Source organism: Corvus brachyrhynchos, unplaced genomic scaffold (assembly GCF_000691975.1).
Source record: "Corvus brachyrhynchos isolate BGI_N302 unplaced genomic scaffold, ASM69197v1 scaffold106, whole genome shotgun sequence".
Lineage (NCBI taxonomy): Eukaryota > Metazoa > Chordata > Aves > Passeriformes > Corvidae > Corvus > Corvus brachyrhynchos.
Genome location: NW_008238834.1, coordinates 1,935,756 through 1,948,569, shown reverse-complemented (window position 1 = coordinate 1,948,569; position 12,814 = coordinate 1,935,756). Strand labels below are relative to the sequence as shown.

The 12,814-nt window shown below is 41.4% G+C and overlaps 1 protein-coding gene across 5 annotated transcripts in view; it reads left to right on the top strand.

The window, feature by feature from the left end:
* Positions 1-12,814, top strand: part of LAMA3 (laminin subunit alpha 3) — a 104,477-nt gene that overhangs the window by 675 nt on the left and 90,988 nt on the right. The gene's annotated exons all lie outside the window — the stretch shown is intronic.

Below are 12,814 nucleotides of genomic sequence, written 5' to 3'. Positions count from 1 at the left end.
GAGACAGCAAAACCAGTGTAATGTGAATTCGTAATGAGACAGTAACACAAACACCCATATTTCCCCTGCAAGTGATAGGCAAGTAGCTAAGAGTAAAGCCTCTGTATCTGTTTCTTAAGTCACAGGGATGAATTCTCAGCTGCCATAGTTGGGTGCTGATCCAGTGAAGTTAGTTACACTGTGCAAGTTCACACCTCATGAAAACATGTGTTTATAAATGTTGGGGAAGATGAAACAGGAAAGCCTTATAAATATGATTGCCTGACAAAAGATTTTGAGAATATGAAAACTATAAGCGACATCGAAATGAAAGCCACCTTTTGAGATACCAAGTCTTAGTTACTGAACAACTGGAAAACAATGGTATGGCCGACTGAAGGTAATCCCCTCTTGATTGAACAATACCCTCTGCTTGCAGGCAGGTCCAAGGGTCAGAGCAGACCCTACTAGCTCAGCAGAAGGGGTCCAAAGAGTAGTTTTTAGAAGTTAAGATGTAACACTCCATGGTAATATAAGAACTCTTATAGGCTGTATGTAAATGCTATAGGATTTGTATCTTGTATTAGGTTGGTTAGTGACAATTAGAATATTCAGTACAGAAGATGATTTATTGTATTGTAACCAGGACTTCAGACACTCTTACTCCACTCTTACTCACACTCTTACTACACTCTCTCTCACTTCTTCACTCTCATTCTTCTCTCTCTCTCTCTCTCTTTACTTACCCGCTTACTCTCTTGCTCTCCTGGGCCTGCTCAGAGCTGCAGCTGGCAGCTCTAAGCAGGGCCCCTGTACCCCCGCCCTTTGCAATAAACCGCATGTTCCGAGATCTGGCTATAGAGATCTCTCGTCACCGTCCGTCTCGTCTACGCCCGGTCCAGACTGAACCCCAGATCTCCCACATATAAATATATGTGTGGGCCTGCAAAATATATGTATACATGTGCATATATATTTTGGACCGCGGTAACTGTTTATTGACTGATTATTTTTGAGCAGACCTTCAATTTAGTTGACAGCAAGGTAGGGGATAACTAAGAAAGTATTTCTCTGTGAGACTTACCTGCCATTTTGTCGGGGATTCTGGTGCAACTTATTTTACATCTTGTCTTACATGGGGTTTTAATAGTCTTGCTCCTCTCATGGCTGGAATGGTTCTCATTTTGAGGATATCCTCAGTCAGTGTTCCTGAATCCAGTAGAGCTGCAGTGCAGAAAGGCCATGCTAAACTTCTTTTCCGACTGTGTACTTGTTAGCTTCTTTGGAGGACCTACTGACAGACCCTTTTTGTGTGCTGAGTAAGCTTCTGAGAAACCTCCTTCCTTGAGAGGAGAGATATGAACTGCGTGCCCTCTTCTCATGGGACTCCTTGGAGATCAGCTGCTATGTGCTAAGATTTCTGTAGTTATTAAAGAATTTCTTAGAGGGATGTTCCGCGTTTCTCATTACTCTGGTACTACCTGGAAAGGTGACTCTGAATCCCCTTTCTTGGAAATGAAGGAAATCCAAGACAAAGGTGAAAATGACTCCATATCCTGTGATCGGGAATGAATAATTTTAGCTGGTGGATGGATGGATGAGGGTTTGGTAGGATTCATGTGATTTTTTTTTCTTCCAACTTCACAGGCATTATTTTGTATCTGCATTCATCCAGTTAAACCTTAACCTCAGGATTTGTTCGAACTTGAGATTCACTTTTGACATTTTGCCTGGTATCTTTACCCCCAAATTCATACAGTAGCACAGAATACTACTAATGAAGAAGAACATTAAGTACTGTGACAGAGTAGGTCTACTCAGGTGAACAGGTAAGCACTGAGACCCCAGTTCACCTTTACCTTATTTTAAAGTCCTAAATATTAAGAGCTTGGTGTGTATTAGTCAAGCAGACTTTCTTAGTAATTGTCAGACAATTTTTCAGAGTGCAGTTCCTGTCAAGTCCCGTCCGTCAAGTGATCTGAGATGAAGGTTTTGGGTTTTAAGGAAAAAAAATCTTAAAGTTAGATTTGTGTCTAAATACTTTATAGAACCACATACCATAATGTTAAAAAAATAACAGGGATGTAGTTTTCCTCACTAATTATTTGTCCTTTTTCATTATTTTGGTTTTTTTTTAATACAAGGCTCTTTTTCTGCCAACAAAATATGGAAAAGCAGAACGTGACAAAGAGTAAGGTACATATGTGTGCAGGAAAGCCATGACTGAGTGTAAGCTGATCATCAAGTATTCACAATTAGAGGAAGCAGGACATAGTGCAAAGTCAAAAGTTTTTATTTTTCTGCATCCCTGCCATTATATCTTTATGATTGAGAGCAGAGTCCCAGTGGAGCCTCTTACCATGGTCTCACGACAGTATTTAATTGAATAGTTGCACCACAATGGAAATTTTAGTGCTCACTACAACAGAGTTGGAACAGAACACCCACCTGGTGCTGCTTCTGTTTCACAAGGGCTAGGGTGATTTTGAAAGTCAAAACGCCTTTAGGCTGTTAAATCTGTTTGCAAGAAGAATGCTCATTTTGCTGTATTTAGTAATATGAGAAAAAGCAAAAACCTTAAAGCAAAAGCCCTGCTTTACTTCCCTTTCTGACTTTCTGTACTATAGTTACATTTCTAATCAATCACAGTCGTTCTGAATAACAATTACAATGTTGATCCCTGAGGCAGTCTCTCCATTCTGTTAACATACCTGCTTACACTGTGGCTGTTCCTGACTTGTTTGAAATATTTGGATCAAGTGAAATCTCGATTATTTCTCTAATTGGTTATGTTTTTTTCCCAATGTAGTTTTCAACATATTTTAAACTTCTGAATCCAGAATGTCTGACTGAATTTCACTGCCCTTCCCCTGACTCTTTGAATTGCCTAATTTCAGCAGGTGTCTCCTCATCTTTGGCTTGCTTATTGCTCAGCAGATATTACAGTAATACTCCCCCAGGTATTTTTCTGAACTCTCTCTTCAGAAGAAATGAAAGTTCAGGATAGCAGGGTAGCGTATGATGAAAAAGAAATGTCCAACTACAAAAAGTAGTTCAAAGAAGTATAGCCCATATATTTTATTGTGGCTTTCAGTTATGTATAATTTTTTTTTCACTGTGCTTTTTAATATAGTGCTGAAAGACTCAGATTCAGTGAAGTCTTGTGCACTAATATGTTGGATAGTTTTATTGTAGCAATATTATTAGTCACTGTTGTAAATTAAAGGTACACAGTGGAATGCCATGTCCAAATTAGTACTTTTATTATGGAGGGAGGGCAACTCAACCATAAATTTAAGATAAGTGGTGTGGCCTGTGGAGGAATTCATGCTTTTATGCTTTCTACCAGTTAAAGCGTATAAACATTTTGTAAATAGCCTTACAGTTTGGCAAATCTTCTGAGTTGCTTTGATATGGTAGAGGTCTAATTTTTACATTTGGTAGCAATCCTTTGATTTACAAACAATATTTGTTGTTCAGAATATTATTCAGCTTTGGCTAATTGTTGGGAACTAAAAACAATTGTTCTTAACTTACAAAAGACTGACATGGTAACTTCAAATGTTTCTGAAGTTACAGTTAATTTAAGTGTCATTCTGTAAATTATAAAGTGTCCTGTGCTCACTTCTTCTGTAGGGAGAAACTCTCAAGGTGGTGGGAGATTTGTCACAAGCTGCATTGAAATGGGCTCCCAAAAATAGTCATTGCACTCATGGTGCTTGGCTTTTGAAGACTTTGTGTTATCACTGACCCTGAAATGAGACCCAGCTCTAGCCTGAAGTTGCATAACCTCTATAATAACACTGGGAAGTCCTACAGATTAGGGCATGAGAACCACTGCACAAGGCTTCTGCAGTGCTACAGAGCTGTACCTGCAGTGAGACAAAGCCTTTTCTCTGGAACCCCTGCACAGCTCTGCATCAACAGCAGCACTGAGCCCATCTCTGCTGTTTTGGTTCACACTGGGGAGAAAAGGGCCTTCTAAGTTTGGGGAAGGTGCAATATTGTCCCTACAGTAAACAAAAATGGGGATGCTAACAGCACAGAGGTGTTCCTTCTTATTAGAGAACTCTGGTTCTGAGTATTTCAGTTGGTGCAGGAAGCTGATTTGGGATCATGTCACAGAACAGTATGCTTTGAAGTTAGTTGTGAGTTTTGGCTCATACCACAAGAAGGTGCATCTAGTTGTGAACTCTAGAGTTATACAACTTCAGCTGATGAAGTAGCACCTGTCTGATGGAATCTTCTAAAAGTTGTATCAGGTAATGCGTGTTCCATTTATTCCTCAGTCACACTACAAGCAACTCATTCAGAGTTGAGCTACCAGTCTTAATAAAGAAAATACCTTAAAATATGTTCTTTCTTGCTCATGTTTTCTTTTAAGTTGTAGTCAACATGTTGTGTTTTCTTAAAGATTTAATTAAAGACCTTTTCAATGGCTCAGCATTTTCCCCTCATGTTTGCACTAGTAGATGCATGTCATTGGTTTTAAAATGCATTTTTGATACTAATTTGATATTATTCTGAAAATATACAGGAACAAAACCTCACAAATCTTTTCTCCTTTGCTTTCCTGACTCCATCTTCCTCTGGCTCTTCCTTTAGGAAGGTCTTGGTTCCCGCTCATTGATCTCACTTCCCTCCCTCCATGTCTGTACTTCTGCTTTCCCCATTTTCCTTTCCATACTCATTCCTACATGTTACTTTAATTTTGTGATATGTTGTTCTAAATACCTCACTTTCAACCCAATGTGGTAAAAGCAGAACCTCTGATGGTTGCCTCCAATCCTTTGCACTTCCCTGGGGTTCCTTCCAGTGCTGATAGTCTACTGTGTTCCTTTTACTTTGGACTGCAGCCCTCATAAGGGGACATTTATCTTCTGGGCAACTGAGGGCTGAATCATACAAATCCTTTTCCATATGAATAGCTTCAGTGTTCTGTGAAGAAATAGGCCATATGTAAGAAACAGTTATGAGCATTGAGTTGGTTTTTGTCCAAATCCTAATGGAAAAGTGCCTGCACAAGAAATTTCAGGAAAATAACCGAGAGTCATTGATGTATTTGCCTGCAGCCTTGGCAAGAAGACCAAGGACTGGTTGAATGTGGAGAATGGACTACCTTTTCATTTCTGGAAGTAGTTCTCCCTTCTAGAGTACTTCCCGTGAAATGTATGGAGAGAGCTTCTCTATTCTGGTCCTGCCATCAGCTGGGATAGAGAAAAGATCTCCAGATGTGTCTGTGAAGCCTATTCACAGGCACTGACTTACCTAACTGAACACACTCTTCAGCATCAGTGGCTGGTTAAAGGAAAGTGTGATGTGAATAGAACATGGACAGTGATAACTGAAAAATGTTGAAAATCCTGTGCTTATTCCTGGCTGCTACGCCCCAGACTGGAAGCTGGCACACAAGGAATGACTTCAGCATGCTGTGCAGTGAGACCCTTTGCAGTCACTGTCACTGTTTATGCAGTGTAGGCCTTGCTGTGTAAATGTGTACTCAGTTAAGCTGGATGGAACACACTCAAGAGGTCTGAGGCCTCTCAGGTACTACCCACACAGGATTTTCTCTTCACCTCTGCTACACCTATTTTTCCACATACCCAGAAGAGTAGCTGGCAGCTCCAGAAATGCTGGGTCGGCTCACTCTGGTTGGCATTTTTTTGTATTACAATTTATGTTACAAAATACATTGCTGGGAATTGATGAATACTGACTGGCAGGATTTTTTTATACAGTACCTGGATCTGCAAGGGTGCCTCAAGTCCTACTGAGATGTTTGAATAAAAGGACCGCTTCCCTCTTTGCAAAATCAAGAAATCAAAGCCTTTATTTTGACCAGAGTACATGGGATTTTTATTTCATTTGAATAGGGATGTTTTTGTGGCTCTCTGAGAGGAGACAGTGTTCAAGATCTTAAGGCTTCATTACACCAAAAAAAAAAATTGGTTTAAAAACCAATGGGCATGCACACGCCAATCCTATGCAGTGAGTGGCACTAAGGTGTGTTCTGGAGCCGGTGCTATGCACAGTTCACACTTCCTGGAATCCCTCTCCTGCATCAGTTCCCCCTGTGAGAAGTTTAGTTTGTGTACTGAATCATATCAGATTTCTGTCTCTTCTGAGCAATCCGCAACACCAACCACGTTATTCAAGACAATGAAAGAAACGTACAAGAACAACCATACCATGCTGAGGGAAGTTTTGGTGGTGCAGCTGTATCTGTTAGTAACAGTCTGAGGAAATTTCATCCTGCTGACACAGATTCAGATTACATGAAGAAAGATTGCTGTGGTATCTTTTTGAGCGCATCTGGAGATCTGTAGAATGTCTCAGATAGATGGTCTACCTGGATTTAGTTGGGTTCTTGTTACTGCCACATTCCAGGACTTTTTATTCTTCATGAGCCAAAAACGAAGAACAGTCTTTTCCTACAGAAGCAGCACACAACATACTGATTGTTTAGAACATAGTGTGTTTTTCTTCTGTGCTAGTTTATGTCCAGCACTCATCTAACAAGTCATTTCAGTGTTTTAGTATTCTGGTTTTAGTTTATGGTTTCAGGAACAGAGGAAAATGTGCTATGCCTTTATATATGCATATCTAACTTTTATCCATTTTTTAATGCTTTCTAGGATTCAACCAAATATTGGAAATTTCTCTGTGTAAAGAGTTGTTTAAACTTTTAGGGAGAAAATAGAGAAAACATTTTAAACTAATATTCTAGTGTTCTCCTGAGAATGGGATGGGTTATGGTGTTTTCTTTCTGTTGGTTTAAAATAAATGTGTGCATGTTGTTAGAGATCATGAATATTGTATCATTAACAATAATGGTACAGTGTAACTCCCAATCAATTGAAATGACCTCTTTTAATATCATCTTAAGTTCGCCTGAAAGAGCTTTTATAGAAATGTCTCTCTTTATAATGTAATACTGTTAATTTATAACACTGAATTTTAATTGTCATTCTCAGATGAGGAGGGCATTTTTCTCATTCTACTGAATGATTTTTAAAAACCTTTTCTGGGTGTTTGTGAATCTATTAGGCCATTGGCTGCAAAAACATTTCAAATCTGAACAAACCTGAGTGAAGAGGAAATAGTCCGATTAATGTGGAACTGGTTAAATTCCAGCTGTTGACAATCCATCAGGTTTGACCTACATGGCTGGATTACAGCAGAATATTGTTGGCAATTGAATGACAGACATAGATTGGCAGGGAATCTGAATCATTTATTCAAAGGAGTGAGCTGGTTTTATACACTTTTCTGAGGCACAGCATTTCCTTACATGGTGTGACCTATCCTGTGTTGCCACATCAGCAACACACTTCCTCAATGTCCTTCTATGGGGTGAACTCACTGTTCACTGGTCTGTCAGCTCCCGGCAGGCTCCTCTCTGTAGGGGTCTGCCCTGTGACACCTCCTCTCCCCAGGGTCCGGAGGAGACAAGCTTCTCTGTGCTGCCATGTGCTCCTTTGTGCTGCCATGTGCCTCTGCAGGCAGGGTTTACAGCTCACAACCCAATTCTCTCTTATAATTCCCCGTAATTCCCCCTTTTCTGTTTTATACAAATAAGAATTATGGCAGTGATTAAACAGATAGAAGTTTGAGAAACAATGTAAAGTTGTCTAAAACTTTTACCATCACTCAGAGTCTGCAACTGCTGGAAGGTCCTGTTTCATAGTGAAGACGTAGAAAGTCTGTCCCAGGCAAGACTTTCAAGTTTACTTTGAAAGAGGGTCCAGCTTTTGTAAAATCAAATTAGCAAGTCAAAATGACTTGATTACACTTTTAGGGCAGAAACACTTGGGTTTGATGGTATAATTCCCTAGTCAGCCAGGGCTAGGGCTTGGCCAGAGCCTCAAGCTGTGACTGAGGTTTCCCTAAAATACGTATAAAATTGCTTAAAAGCTTTATTAATATCTTGCGATCGTTTTGAATGCAATTGAAAAATTAAGAACATATAAGCTTCTTTACAGTCTTTCGCCAGGGGCGCACCCCATCTATGCATTCCCCGTTTTCTGTTCTAACAATATGTAACATGAACATTTTTTAACTTACCAAGTTTAAGAAAATGTGAAACATAACATGCAGTTTTCTTACTATGAACAGTGAAATAATACATCAAATACAACAACAAGTGCGCACCAAGTAAAAATAAGCAAGTTAATATCATTAACTGCTTAAATACTTCATTGTTTCTCAGAATGTATATAAATCTAGGCCTTGGAAAATTACAATTATATTAACATGAACTCTCTAAGAGGTTTTAAAAGCTAACAAACTTAATTCTTGCTTAAAGAAATAGTTTACAAATTGTAATTATTATCTATCACAAAAAGCACTCAGAACAATGCAGGGTATTACAAGGTGGTGTGGTAAAAAAGCAGTCTTGGAGATAGAGTCTAGGATTGTGGTAACATTTTGAATAACAAAAACAGAGTTCTATGGACCAGAGTTCTATGGAACAACATGCGTAGCCTGCAGCCATTCCTGCACAAGCTGGTGCAAATGCTGTATGCTGCAGCTCCCATAGCCCGAGGAAGGGGCAGGAGACGGGAGCCCAGCTGTAGCGGCTCGAGTCCAGCCGGCCGTGTGGGTCTCCCCGGCCATGCGTGTCTGGCGGCCGCACAGGTCAGGCGGCCAGCAGAGGTCTGCCGGCCTGTCTCTGCATCTCTCACATGCAGAGAGCCGCCCGTGGGCCCTGCCATGCGCCAAGCAGAGCCACGACCCCGCCAGCCTCCAGTGCCGCTGATCCTGCTTGTCCGTGGCATGGGGACGGCCACCAGGCGCGGCCATGGCACGGCTTTGCCATGCACTCGTTGCTATGTGCTTGCCAGCACGGCACGGCTTTGCCATGCGCTCGCCGCGATGCGCTCGCCGCCACGGCACAGCTTTGCCATGTGCTTGCCGGCGCGGATGCTTGCCAGCGCCGCGCCCTCGCGGTGCCACATGCTCTCCCCTCACCACAGCTGCCACTGCCACTGCACTCCCTCAGAAGGCAAACGGAGAGGGAACACGCTCCCCCCTGGCTCCAGCCATTCGCCACAACCCAGCTCCAGCTGATGCCACACAGCATGGGGCGGCATGTGCTTTTCTATGGTACCATCTGGCTTCCCTCCAGGGTCAAACAGGACGAGGGGACATCTTCTGGTCCTCTTCCCACTGCCCCGACAGACTTACGGTCGCTTGCTGGCAGCGCAGAAGGGCTCAGCACAGCTGCTGCGGTGGCACAAGCATCTTTCTTTGTCCGGTCTCTGGGTGCCGCCTGCGCTGTGACTGCTTTGCACACTGTCCTCCACGGACACAAAAGCTCCATCAGTGCTGCGTTGCGTAACTCGGTTCCATAATGCGTCTAAAGCATCCTGTGTCCGAGGATCAAAAATATTGGTACTATCTAAAGTTGAATCACAGTCTTTTGCCCAGAACAAGAGTCTGTTCAAATCTGTAGACTCAACTTTCATGCCGCATTTCTTTAAAATCCATTTTGATGTCTCTGGGACATTGTGTTCCTGGAATACTCCATCCCCTACATCCCCCATGGCTCACCTACAATTTGTAGGGATTATTTGCTGGCCAGCGTTCCTGCTTCTTGCAGCAGCACTTCAAGTCCCACAGGGCTTACCAACAGACACACAGGTAGGTGTATAATAAATTCCTCACACGGGGCACCATTTGTCGGCAATTGAATGACGGACACAGACCGGCAGGGAATCTGAATCTTTTATTCAAAGGAGTGAGTTGGTTTTATACACTTTTCTGAGGCACAGTATTTCCTTACATGGCGTGACCTATGCCATGTTGCCACATCAGCAACACACTTCCTCAATGTCCTTCTATGGGATGATCACTCGCTGTTCACTGGTCTGTCAGCTCCCGGCAGGCTCCTCTCTGTAGGGGTCTGCCCTGTGTCACCTCCTCCCCCCAGGGTCTGGTCGAGACAAACCTCTTTGTGCCGCCATGTGCCTCTGCTGGCAGGTTTTATAGCTCACAACCTAATTCTCTCTTACAACTCCCCATAGGATATGATGTTCGACACTTACTCTTTCAAGCATTTCACTCCTCTTTCAAGCATGCATTTCCAGAGTGCATTGTTTCCGTTACTGGAAACGAAATGCTGTTTCCACTTTTAAATTCAGTTCTTTATTCATACAAGAAAATGCTCAAGAGTTTTGATTAAGACGTATTTCTGGGATTTTTTGTGAAATTTTTTTTACCATTATATAATTGTATCAAAATGCTTACTTACAGTTTTAACATTCCTTTTGAGAGATGGTTGGATTTTTAATGAAACAAATTTGGCTTAAAACCAACCAAATAAACATTTTTTCAAAAATTAGGGCACTTCCTTTTTTTTCTCAAAACTGAGTGGCTGAAGGAAAACATTGCTTTGAGTTTAGTCTGCCTTTTTTTCAGGGTAAGTTTTAGGTCAGGATCAAGATTTAAAGAAGTGAAATGCCAGCTTAGAATATGTGATTAAAATTGGCTTTAGTGGTTGCTTTTCTAGGTCTTATTTCAGCAAGGTTACTCTTTTACCTTCAGCTAGGATTTATTTGCTAAACCAAGGATTATTTTTCTTCTGTAGTTGTCTCATCAGATCTGGAGAGTGACCACTCATCAACTTGGTCAGTATTTAATCTTAGTCGAAGTTTGGATGTTCAAGTACCATTTTGCATCCTTGATCCAGGTCAAGATCAAATCATAGGCACTCATGCAAAGTCAGAAGCAGGAGATGATAGGCTTGGTGACTATGTTTTGGTGATGTGCTGTCATTAATTAACACTAATTTAATTGTTATCAGATCTGTCCCTTTTGCCTTTCTGAATGTGCCAGTATAAACCTGAGCAGTATTTCAAACCGTGAGATGTAAGGAGAGCATCACGTGAATTGAAACTTTTCATATGTAACAGTACTGTGAAGTTGCCATACTTTTTTTTTCCCTTCCATTTTTTTGATCTGCATGGAAATACGCTAGGAGTGGTGCTGAGTGGCAGTTCTTTAAGCATTAGCAGACTTGCAGAGTTCCTGATATAATACACATTTTTGAAGAGTAGGTATAAGGTCGTTGTAATCATGCCACAATGTGACTACAAGCAGTGGAAAAGGCAGGACACTGTCTGTATGCTTCCTTAATTTCTTCTTGAGCTTTCTAAACCACTTGTCTTGGTTAAATCTGTATCAGTCAACACAGAGTGTTATCTGCACTTGCTAACGTGCATGTCAAGATGGGACTCCCAAAGATCTTAAGACACAGGGGAAGAAAGACTGCTAATGTTGCCTGCCAGTGCAAACCTGGTTTGAACAGGTAAATGCCCCTTGAGAGATTCAGCTGACCAAAAGCAAGAAAATGAAGCCCTTTTTTTTTTTTTAAGGAGTTTGAGAACTATTATGCTTTCCTAGAGGATACCAGTCTTTGCACTGAGTGGCCATACCAGATGACATGTAATGTCTGTATGGCCAATAGCTCTATTCTGAAACCTGACTGTGAAGTAGCAGAAGTTACTCAGGCAAAGAGTATCAGAAACTCAGAAAGAGCAGATCTTGCCATTGTCCTCAGAGTATTCACCTATTTCTGACAATGGCTAAAATCAGTAATTTGAGGGCATTACTCCACCTACGCAGTCATTGAGCACAGTTTTGGGTTCTGCCATGGTTCATGCCATTTGCATCTGTCAACAGAATGGCTGCCACTTACTGTGCTCGGTATTGTTGCCAAGTAAGTAGTTTTTCCTGTGGAGATAATGTCTGGTTGTTGAGGTACCTAATTCAGTATCTCAGGAGGTGAAGCTGATGCTTGTCAGGCTGTGTTAAATAGCAGGGTAAATTTCAACACTGATGGAAGAGTTGGGTTATTTTTCCTCCTGGTTCTCTCTGCACTGACCTAAGTTAGCAACATTCAGCAAAGTAAAGTTTCTGAAATAGGTTGCAAGGTACAATACCTGCTGCAGTGATGCCTTGGTGTGTGTAGAACAGGGGCTTGCCCTGGAGAGCAGTTGTACATACTGCATTAAATGAACGCACAACAAAAAAGTTTCATTTTGTTTTCTTCTGAGATGTGAGGTATTATCATGAGACTTCATGACTTACTCCATGAAGTCCCTGAATTCCTCCCATTTCTCCATGAGAAGGTTTTACTTTCTACTGTGAATACAGTATGCAGATATTCAGAAGCTGATGTCTGAAATAGATGTGTGAGGATGGAGGCTGCATGTATCCATGGGATTGTCATGTGCAGTGCTGGTTAGGAACAAATATTTCCAGGGATCTGCTTCACTGCACTGTTCACCATTTGCATCTGCCTCTTGGTGGTCCCAGTTGGTGTGACAGCTATTGAATTGTTCCTAGCTGACAACTGAATGGGTCAGGCATACCAAAAGATGCTGTTCCCAGTTCATGGTTGAGAGCTTGTAAGCACTTGTAGTTTGGAGTCTTATAAACTTTGCAAAGTATTAGCTTCAGGGTTATGACATTTGTGAGGTATGAGCAAAGATAAACTGTTTAGGTGTATTTGATGTGGGGGCTCTGGCAGCAGTTACTTGACAAAATGCTGACTGCAACTCCTTGTCTCCCCCATCAAAGTGAGCATCTCCTGCCAGCAGATGATTCTCAGTTGAGGCTGTTGAATGGGAAATTCCAGTGCAGCTTCATTTGAATATTAAGTGTACCTCAATATTGGTTCACTTTTATTGACGGCTCCCATCCATGTCGTGGTTGTTTACATTTAAAATGACCTTTAAAATCAATCCATGTTTAGCTTTTTGTGTAAAGGTAATTTTTATTGATGTTCTGGTTTTTATGACATGGACTATCCCAAGAGGCTTACAGTAAGACT